Source organism: Globicephala melas, chromosome 11 (genome assembly GCF_963455315.2).
Source record: "Globicephala melas chromosome 11, mGloMel1.2, whole genome shotgun sequence".
Taxonomy (NCBI): domain Eukaryota; kingdom Metazoa; phylum Chordata; class Mammalia; order Artiodactyla; family Delphinidae; genus Globicephala; species Globicephala melas.
The window spans coordinates 76376758-76385944 of NC_083324.2; positions in this window are offsets into that span (position 1 = coordinate 76376758).

The following is a 9187-nucleotide window of genomic DNA, read 5'->3' on the forward strand; positions in this document are numbered from 1 at the left end:
TGGTGCTTTGTGACCACCTAGAGGGGTGGGACAAGGGAGGGTGGGAGGGAGGGAGACGCAAGAGGGAGGAGATATGGGAACATATGTATATGTATAACTGATTCACTTTGTTATAAAGCAGAAACTAACACACTATTGTAAAGCAATTATATTCCAATAAAGATGTAAAAAAAAAAGACAATCATAGCATTTTAGAGCTGACAAAAATTTTGATATGATTTGTGCAATTTTACATCAAAATAATGTTTCATATGCTTTTTATCTCATTTCATCTTTTCATATGAACCTGCAACCTACTATGGTTATGAGAACTCCTTTAGGACTGAGGCTAGGGGGACTGTGAACCAAATTGTCCACCTTAGAGCTCTGCTAAAAAGAAATAGCGTGAACCACCTGTTCCTGGGAGTGGTGGGATGAATGGAGACGTAGGTAAGAATGTTGCTAACAATTCCTTTTCTACCCCTTACACCAACTAGCCTTACCACTCTTTGGCAGCAAAAGGAACAAGGGAAACCGTTTATATCAGTAGGTTGCTAAAGTCACTACCAGCCCAATTCAACTTACAATGGTTGTTCTTTGTGAGCAATACTTAAAAGTAAAAAAGACAAAGAGACTTGAATTGGTTAACAATGCTTATTTTTTAAAAACTAAAACAATACAAAAACACTGAAGGAAAATTAAGAAACCTACAGGATCCCACAAGTTGTCAAATACACAAGTTTATTTTTTAACTTTTTAACTTTTTTTTTTGAGAATCACAACTTTAGTATTTTAGAAAATTTCTAATATATTACCCATTACAATCACCCTTCTTAAAACCAAGACCAATTTTTTTTATCAAGATGAAGATTTAGGGAAAATTAGAAATGGAAATTTTCCACTCTGGAGGCTGTTATTCTGATATCTTAAATATTATTGCAATTCAAGATATTCCTATTTTCAGTTGAAAAGGCGGTCTCAAGGAAGAGAAAAAAAGCATAAAATTCTTTGCTCCTGAGCCTTTGAAACGGACAATTCGTCCCTCTCCCTTTTACCCTCACATGTGGATTATTAGTTCCACAATTACTCTCCTTGGCCTCTATTTGGAGAAATGTCTAACAGTGGCTTTAACTCTTGAACATTTCATTGCCTTTGGAAAATCCAATTCCACTCACAAATCCCTTATTTTGTTTATTTGTGGTGCACAAATACGCAAGTCTAAATTCACATATTTTTAAAAAACAAAATTCTGTCCTTTCATTTTATTGCAGCTGTCTGTGCCCCCCCACCAGCCCGGCTGCTCCCTGTCATTTACCAAATATGTAATCTTATTCAAGTTATTAACGTTTTCTCAGTCCCAATTTCTTCATTTGTAAAGTGGAAATAATAATATCCATGCCATAAATTTGTTTTGATGATGAAATAAGATAATGCATATAAATACTTAATCACAGTATCTGGCACATAGCAAGTACCCAATAAGTGTGGTAGCCATGAAAATGTCCCACCCAGATTTTCTCCTACAGGATGTATAACTGGCCGACAACCCCAGCTGCTAATTTCCGGATCTACTGAGTTTGCACCAACGTCAGGCATCCAGAAACCTGCTCCAGTGACTAAACACAACAAGGATACCAAAGAAAGCCATTCCCACAAAACATGGGGCATCTTTATTGGATAAATTGGGTTTGAGTACTCTCCAACAGTCTAGTTGAAAATTTCCTGGAACTGTACTGCAGTCTGAGACTGCTCCTGTCTAATCCTTCTTCCTGCCCTTTCTCCTTCACAGGTCTGACCTGCATTGTGATCTGAAGACTCTCCTCTCTACTCCTTCCTCTTTACCCAGGTATTTCTCCCAGTAAATATCTTGCACATTTCATCCTATCTTAACCGCTGCTTCTCCCAGAACCTAACCTGGCACTATTAGCTATTGTACTACTGTTCGTTTTCATCATATTTTGATGCTGTGTAGTTTCATTTTAGAAAAGATGTCTTCTCTAAATCAGAAAGTTTGAATTTTTTCTTCTTCCCCATATGAGTGAACATCAGGAAACCTTGGTTCCAGTGTCAGTTTTCCCATTAACTTGTTTGATCTTGAGAAAACCACTTATTCACTACAGGCTTCAGTTTCCTCAATTGCCAAAGAAGGGGATTATATGATTTCTAAAGTCTTTGCAGCTCTGAAATTCATTTTTTAAATTATGTTCTAGTTGCTGAGACTATGTAAAGAAATGTCAAATGCTGTTTGTAGGTCCCAGAAGCTCACCATCTACAAGGGAGATGTGTCCAATATATCAATACATAAACAAATAGAACATCTTTTTATTGTGGATCTTTAAATATGAGTAGTCACCTGGAGCCATGGCTAGCTCTACGTTTATTCTGTTGCTTATTTTTTGCCCTTTTGGAAAGCACGGAGAAGGTCTGTGGAAAATGGCAAATGTACTACTTCTCTAAAGGACGAATATATAAACATTTTTTATCACAATGGTTATTCATTGATCATTTTGTTGGAAAATGATAAGGCGGGTTGTCTGGGAGTGGATGAGAAACAAGAGACAAGTTCCTTGTAACATTTTAGAGAAAAGGACCCTACAGTAACATAGAAAAACTCGGAATGTGCAGTCATTTTCCTAAGGTATTCAATCTTCTGGGTAAGTTAATGACTCTCAGCTCCCGCCTGCATAAATATAAGCGTCACGGGAAAATTTGTCTCATGGGCAAACCACATACATTTATTTCATTGAATTTTAGATTTTAGATTTTTCAGATCAGCCTCTTTACTTCTATTAAATAGCATCATGATTAAAAAAGTACAATAGACTAAGATGCAATCTGGAAGACGAACATATAAAAAGGAAAATAGAGATCACCATATTGTAACCATTCAGTAATTGCTCAACGGTTTAGTGTATTTTGTCCCAATATATGTATTCTACATATATATCTTCTGAAGTTGACACTATTCAGTATAGTTTCAAACACTTTTTCACTTTAAATGTTATGATATACATGTTCCCTGAATCACAATGTTATCAAAACATGTGTAATAGTTGCATAATATTATAATTTATGTGTATAGTATAATACATGGGCTAATACTCCTATTTTTGAATAACTATGTTGGTTCCCATTTGGGCTTTTACTACATTTGGGGTAAGAATAGGTTCTCTTCCAAGTACCAGACACACTCACAACCCATTCTATAGAAACAAAACTGTATGATCCTCTCTGGAAACGTGACTTATTTGGAATAGTACCGGGTACCAGACAAAAGACAACCAACCTATGGGCTGGACAATAGTTAGTGAGGTTTCCGGAAGAATCTTTTTTTTAAGAAGATATATCAAAGGTATTTAAGAGTTCAGAGTCTCCTTGTGAAGTCAGAAACCACAATATCAAGAGAAAGCAACAAGCAGTATCTAGGAGCAGCAGTCGTGAGGTAGTGAGAAAATAAAGATTCAGGCAAGAGACATAATCAGCAGTAAACAAAGACAGCACAGCTTAACCAAAGTGGTAGGTTGTGAGAGGAGAGGGCAATGGGCCCACTGCTAAGGACAGGACAAGAGGATGCTCTTGGAGGAACGCCAACATATCATGAAGGACTCCCTTACCCTCTTCGCTCCAAATCGCATGCAGGCCACTCTCACTTAGCCTGGCTGGGCAAATCTTTCTGTCTTCCTTCCTTACCCTTCCTTGTAGCTCTTGCAACAAACCCATAACATCTGGGGGTAAACCTGCATCTCTTCCTAATAAAGTAAGGGAGCCTAAGTTTTATACACCACAAAAATAAAACTTGGGTATGTACCCTTGCCACACCTGTGATTATATCCTTAGGATGATTCTGGAAATAGAACCTGTTAGTCAAAGTACAAGAATATGCTTAGGGCTTTCGCCTAATGCCAAATTGTTCTCCAGAAATAATTTACTGATGTGTACTGAAGAAAGGGTTTCCGCCTCCCTGCATGATCATGATATATAATTTTTAAAACATTTGGCAATTTAAAAGTCTAAAATAGCGTCTCATAATACAAATATAAATTCCTTTGATCATCAGAGAGGCTAAACCTTTTTTATGTTTATTGGCTATTTGCATTCTTTGGCTGTGAAATATTATTTGCTATGGGTCCAGACTCAATTATTACTTATTCTTAACTACTGATAAGATTCTTTCCCTGTGACAGAATCACCCACATCATATTTGAAATTTAAAGTGTTTGTTCTTGAGGATTGTCATATATGTGATAGATTTGTTTTCCCCCTTTGCTTTCATCTGTATAGTTTTGGGGATAGAGAGAAGCATGAATAAGTCTGTTATCATGGATTTGATCCCCAAGTGAACTAATTAGTGTCTTTACATTCTGTGGCCACTTAATGCACTTATTTTCAGGTCAGTTCATTATAACGGTACCAGGGGAGGGAGTGAGGATGGTTTAATGCAAATCCTCCCTCACAGATAAAAGAGAAGAAGCAAAGCATCCCTAGTTGGTGTAAAGGTGAGAGTGCTGGACCTCTTCCTGCTTGGTCTCACCTTCTCTTCCTTCAATATTTCACTCTATGGTGCCTCTGTAAAATCCTAAGTTTTCATGGAGCACAATAAGAAAACCAGGATGGAATTACAATATTTATAAAGAATACAGTTGTTTTATATATAGGGATATTTGAGGCTCAGAAATATAAAGTTAGGTTGTAAAAACCTCTTAATTCCCACTGTATCGTTGCTGCTTTGACTAGATAGAATAATACATAAGAAAGGTGGGGTTTTTTTGCAAACTGAAGGGGAGAACCACATATACAAAGGACACTCAGATTGGAAAAAGTAATATTCATAGTGATCCCCTCACTCTGGTGTAGTCTGGGTAAGAAGGAGAAAGAAATGATAATCAACTACCATCATCTAAACAGCCTAATATAAATATGAAAAACAGCCACTTTCAGATTTGACTATGTTCACTCATTCTGTGCTCTTTTACATCATAAGAAAGAAGATCAAGCACTCTCAAAAGAATACCAATTTTCTGTCACTAAAATGCAACTTTATTGACTAAGTAATTTATTTGGACTGACAGAATAGCTACCTATCTGTGCCCAATAAGCAAAATGACTTCCAACCTTCAGAGATCATAGATTTTTGAATAGGATGTGATAAATGTCTCTTTTTAGTAAGCGGGCCAGCCCTAAGCAAAATGACCAAGTGTTGTCTATTCAACAACTCCCTATTCCCTTTTGTTTCTCTCTGTCCTCTTCTCAAGCCCCTCCCCACTTTCTTCCTCTTGAGTTTTTGAGCCCCTGCTCTGGTACACAAACAGGCTCACCGTCAAGGGCCAAGGCTTCAAGATACAGACTTTTCCTAACCTCCCATATATGTCTAAAATATATTTTTTTCTGTGACTCCTTCTCTTGGGAATATAGGAAATAAATGTAAAATCTATTTCTAATAAAGACCTTGATAAAAATCATTGTGTCATCTCATCAAGATATTATCCTTTTATTCATTCATTCAATAAACATTTATTGATTGCCTTTTATGTTCTGGATGCTACTGAAGTGATGATTACCAAGACAATATAGTCTCTGCCCTCCCAGAGCATGGAGTTGAACAAAGAATGTAGACAAGTAAGCAGGTGGTTTTAATATGGAAGGACAAGTTTAATTTGGGGAAACTTTAGGTGTTATGGAAACATATTTAATCAAAACAAAATAACAACAGAATTTGAGTATCAGCAAAATCATTCCAGAATAACTGATAACTAGAGAGAAGGTACAGCATGATAATTAGGCTGTAGCATCAAAGGCTGAAGCCAGACCACCTGAGCTCAAATCCAACCTGCCACCTATTAGTTATGGGACCTCCAACAAGTGACTCAGTGTCTTTGAGCTTCATTCCCTCGTTGTAAAATGAAGATAATAATAGCAGCACTAAAATAATAAAATTGTTGTGAAGGTTAAATGAAACAATGCACACACTGCTTAGAAGAATAACTGGCATATTGGTAGTTCTCAACAAATGTAAGCTATTATTATTAAATTAAGGCCATTAAAATGAGTGGGAGTTAGGTCAGCCAAGGAAAATGAGGTGAGAGAGAGGAACAAAGAACAGTATGTCTCAATCTCAGAAACAGGAAGCAAGGTTTGCTGTTACATTAAAGTAAGTCAGGGTGGTGACTTCTGCTTCTAGCCATGATGAAATAAGGACTTACCTCCCACGCTAAACAATTAAATACTAGAAAAAGATACAAAATAACTATTTTTAGTTTTTAGACGATAAACAGCACTGGACAGTGACCCCAAGAGAAGGGAAACAAATGAGGTGGTGTCAGCCCTACAACTGACCCAACTTGTCACTGCCTGGAGAGACTTTCCACACCACACACCTGGTAGGGCAAGCCAAACTGATCATGGCAGTGTCCCTGAGTTGGGGAGGCAAAGTATGGACTTCCGGCATATGTGATTAGAAATTGCAAAACAGAGTACGGTAGAGCAGAAAGCTGCACAGACAAACAGAACTCTGGAGACCTTCTTTGGGTCCCCTGAGTACTTAACTGCACATATGTTTGAGCAAACTACTGAGATGAGAGAAAGAATCACCAGACAGAAGCAAGTGAAACCAGCAGTCACTGGAGTTCATACAGAGGAGGGAATCCATGAATCCACCAGCAGAGAGGTGAGACTTCCTCACACAGGGCATGATGTTCAGTTCTCAGAAGGGGACTGCCTCAGCAGCAGGCCTAAAGAAACTCTAGGCTACAGGCATTCTTGTCCTTCCTAGCAAGGCCAACCAAAAGGATCACACTTAGCTGTATCCCAGAACAAAGTCCTATACATTAAAAGCATTAGAAGGAAGATCCCCCACCCAACAATGTAAAACTCACAATGTCCTCTCAACCAATCAGAAATCAACAAGCATGGCAGAAAGCAGAACAATATGAACCATAAACGGAGACAACCAGGTTAATAGAGATACAAGAAAAATAACACAGATTATAAAATTAAACAAAGACTTTGAAAGCACTATGATAAAGAGCTAGAAGGTAGCTATTCTAGAAGGTACAGGACAGTCTAAGTAGGATGAGGGGAGAAATGAAAGATGTTTGTTTTCTAAATGAACTCCTAGAGATGAGAAATACGCTTAGATAAAAAATACAATGGATGAGAATAACTGCCAATGAGGCACTACAGAAAAAAAAAGAGTGAACTTGAAGACCTAGTAATAGAAAATATCCAAAATGAAACACACAGAGAAAAAATAGTAGAAAGTAGTTTAGTGTAACTATAGCAGAGGCAGAAGTAGCGATAGAGGACAGCTGGGGAAAGAGTAGAAACCAGCTCATACAGGAACAAGTAAGCCCCATTAACGAGCTTGCAGTTAATGTGCTGAGCTGAAGGACGTATTTCAATAAGGAATGCCAGTCAGTATAGAGAGTTATGAGAAAAGGCATATTTGAGCAGCAGGGCTCCTTTATAGCCCTTCAAAAATGACCATTTCAAATTCCTAAATGTCCATCAAGAGTTGCAAGAATAAGTAAATTGTGGCATATGCACATTATGGAATACAGCAATAAAAATGAAAAAATAAATTTATGGCTACAGGCAGCGAAATGGATGAACATACCAATGCAATGTTGAATAAAAGAAGCCAGGTACAAAAGAGCACAGAATGTGTAATTCTATATTAAACAAAAAAAAGGCAGGATTAATCAGTGGTGTTAAAATTGAGGATGGGGTACCCTTGGTGGTAGTGAAATGAAGGGGGCACAAGGGAGACCTATGGGTCCTGGTAATGTGTTGCTTGACCTGAATGACCGTTATAAGGGGAGAGTTCAGTTTATGGAAATCCATTGACCTACACTTTTATGATATTTGACTCTTCTGTGTCTATATTACTCTGCAGTAACCTGGTTTGAAGTATACCACTAAGAAGGTTGACTATGAGTTGGGTCCAATTAAGAGCCTCTAGAAGAGGGAGAGGAACACAGTCAAAGATTACAAAGTGTTTAGACAGACATGGCAGTGTTGGTAGGGGTGGCTGTTTGTTTTGTTTTGTTCCCAACCAGAATCTGTAGATTCCAGAAGCATGAGCTGTAGAAATTGCACCAGGGTCTCCGCAATCAGTCCCTAATACCCCAGAGGTCAGGCAGCTCCCCAAGGCATATTCTCTGGTGGGCTCTGTTTTCATTCACCCCATTGATAAAATTCTCAGAGCCCAGGACACAAAGAAGCTTCAAGTGAATGACAACTTCAGCAAATGCTTCATCTCTTACTCCCTCTTTTCCCGTGTTGCATACAGTTCGGCATATCCTAAAGGTATGTGAACTCTCTTTTACAGAGCATTTACTGTGTGTCATAGACCACGGTCCCTTGATATGGCAAAAGAATAACTTATTTATTAGCATTTGAAGGAAGCTTTTGACAGTTATTTGAAATTTGATTATAAATGCCATTGAATTATGACTATTTTTCCTTCTCTTTTTAGCATCAAGCTTCATTCTACTAATATGTATTTCTTTTAGTCAAGTAGTAGCAATGTAACAATTGAAATGTCCCCTCTAATGACAAGGATACACTATTTTTTTCTTTACATTCTGTCTCCTTGGTGTACTATCCTCCTAGGATGCACTGATAATTTTTATAGTCACCCAGTATGACTAGTAGCCAAAAGCGTAACCATGTACATAAGTATTAGACATAGGTAAGAAGCTGATGGTTAAGTAGTTAATAGATGATATACATAGGTAGATGATGATGACAGATAGCCTCGATTTATTTACCAAACAAATGGGCACAGGCAGCAACTCTTTGGCCTGGAAAAGAATGGTAAACCTATTTTATTTTTCTTTAGAAGAAATATTCTAAAAGTCATTTGAAATAAATACTGTAACCAAATGCTTATTTTTTTTAAGTGTAGGCTTTACCCAAACTTGTGCAAATATTTCCAGTATAAGTCTAATTTTGCTCATGTGTGCTGATGTCAAACTCCACAACAGAACAAAGTTGTCAGAACTCTGTCACTGACTATATCCTTATGTAATTTGGAAGGTTCAAACATTCAAATAACTTGTTGGTCGTAAATATATATGTATAATGCTTGAATTTATGTCCATTAAAAATAATTATAAAGGGCACAGTGTCACTTTGCTCTACATTTGACTTGGAAAGTATATGCCCGTAGGGGGTCACACAAGACCACATCCCTCACCAGGTGCCAGTG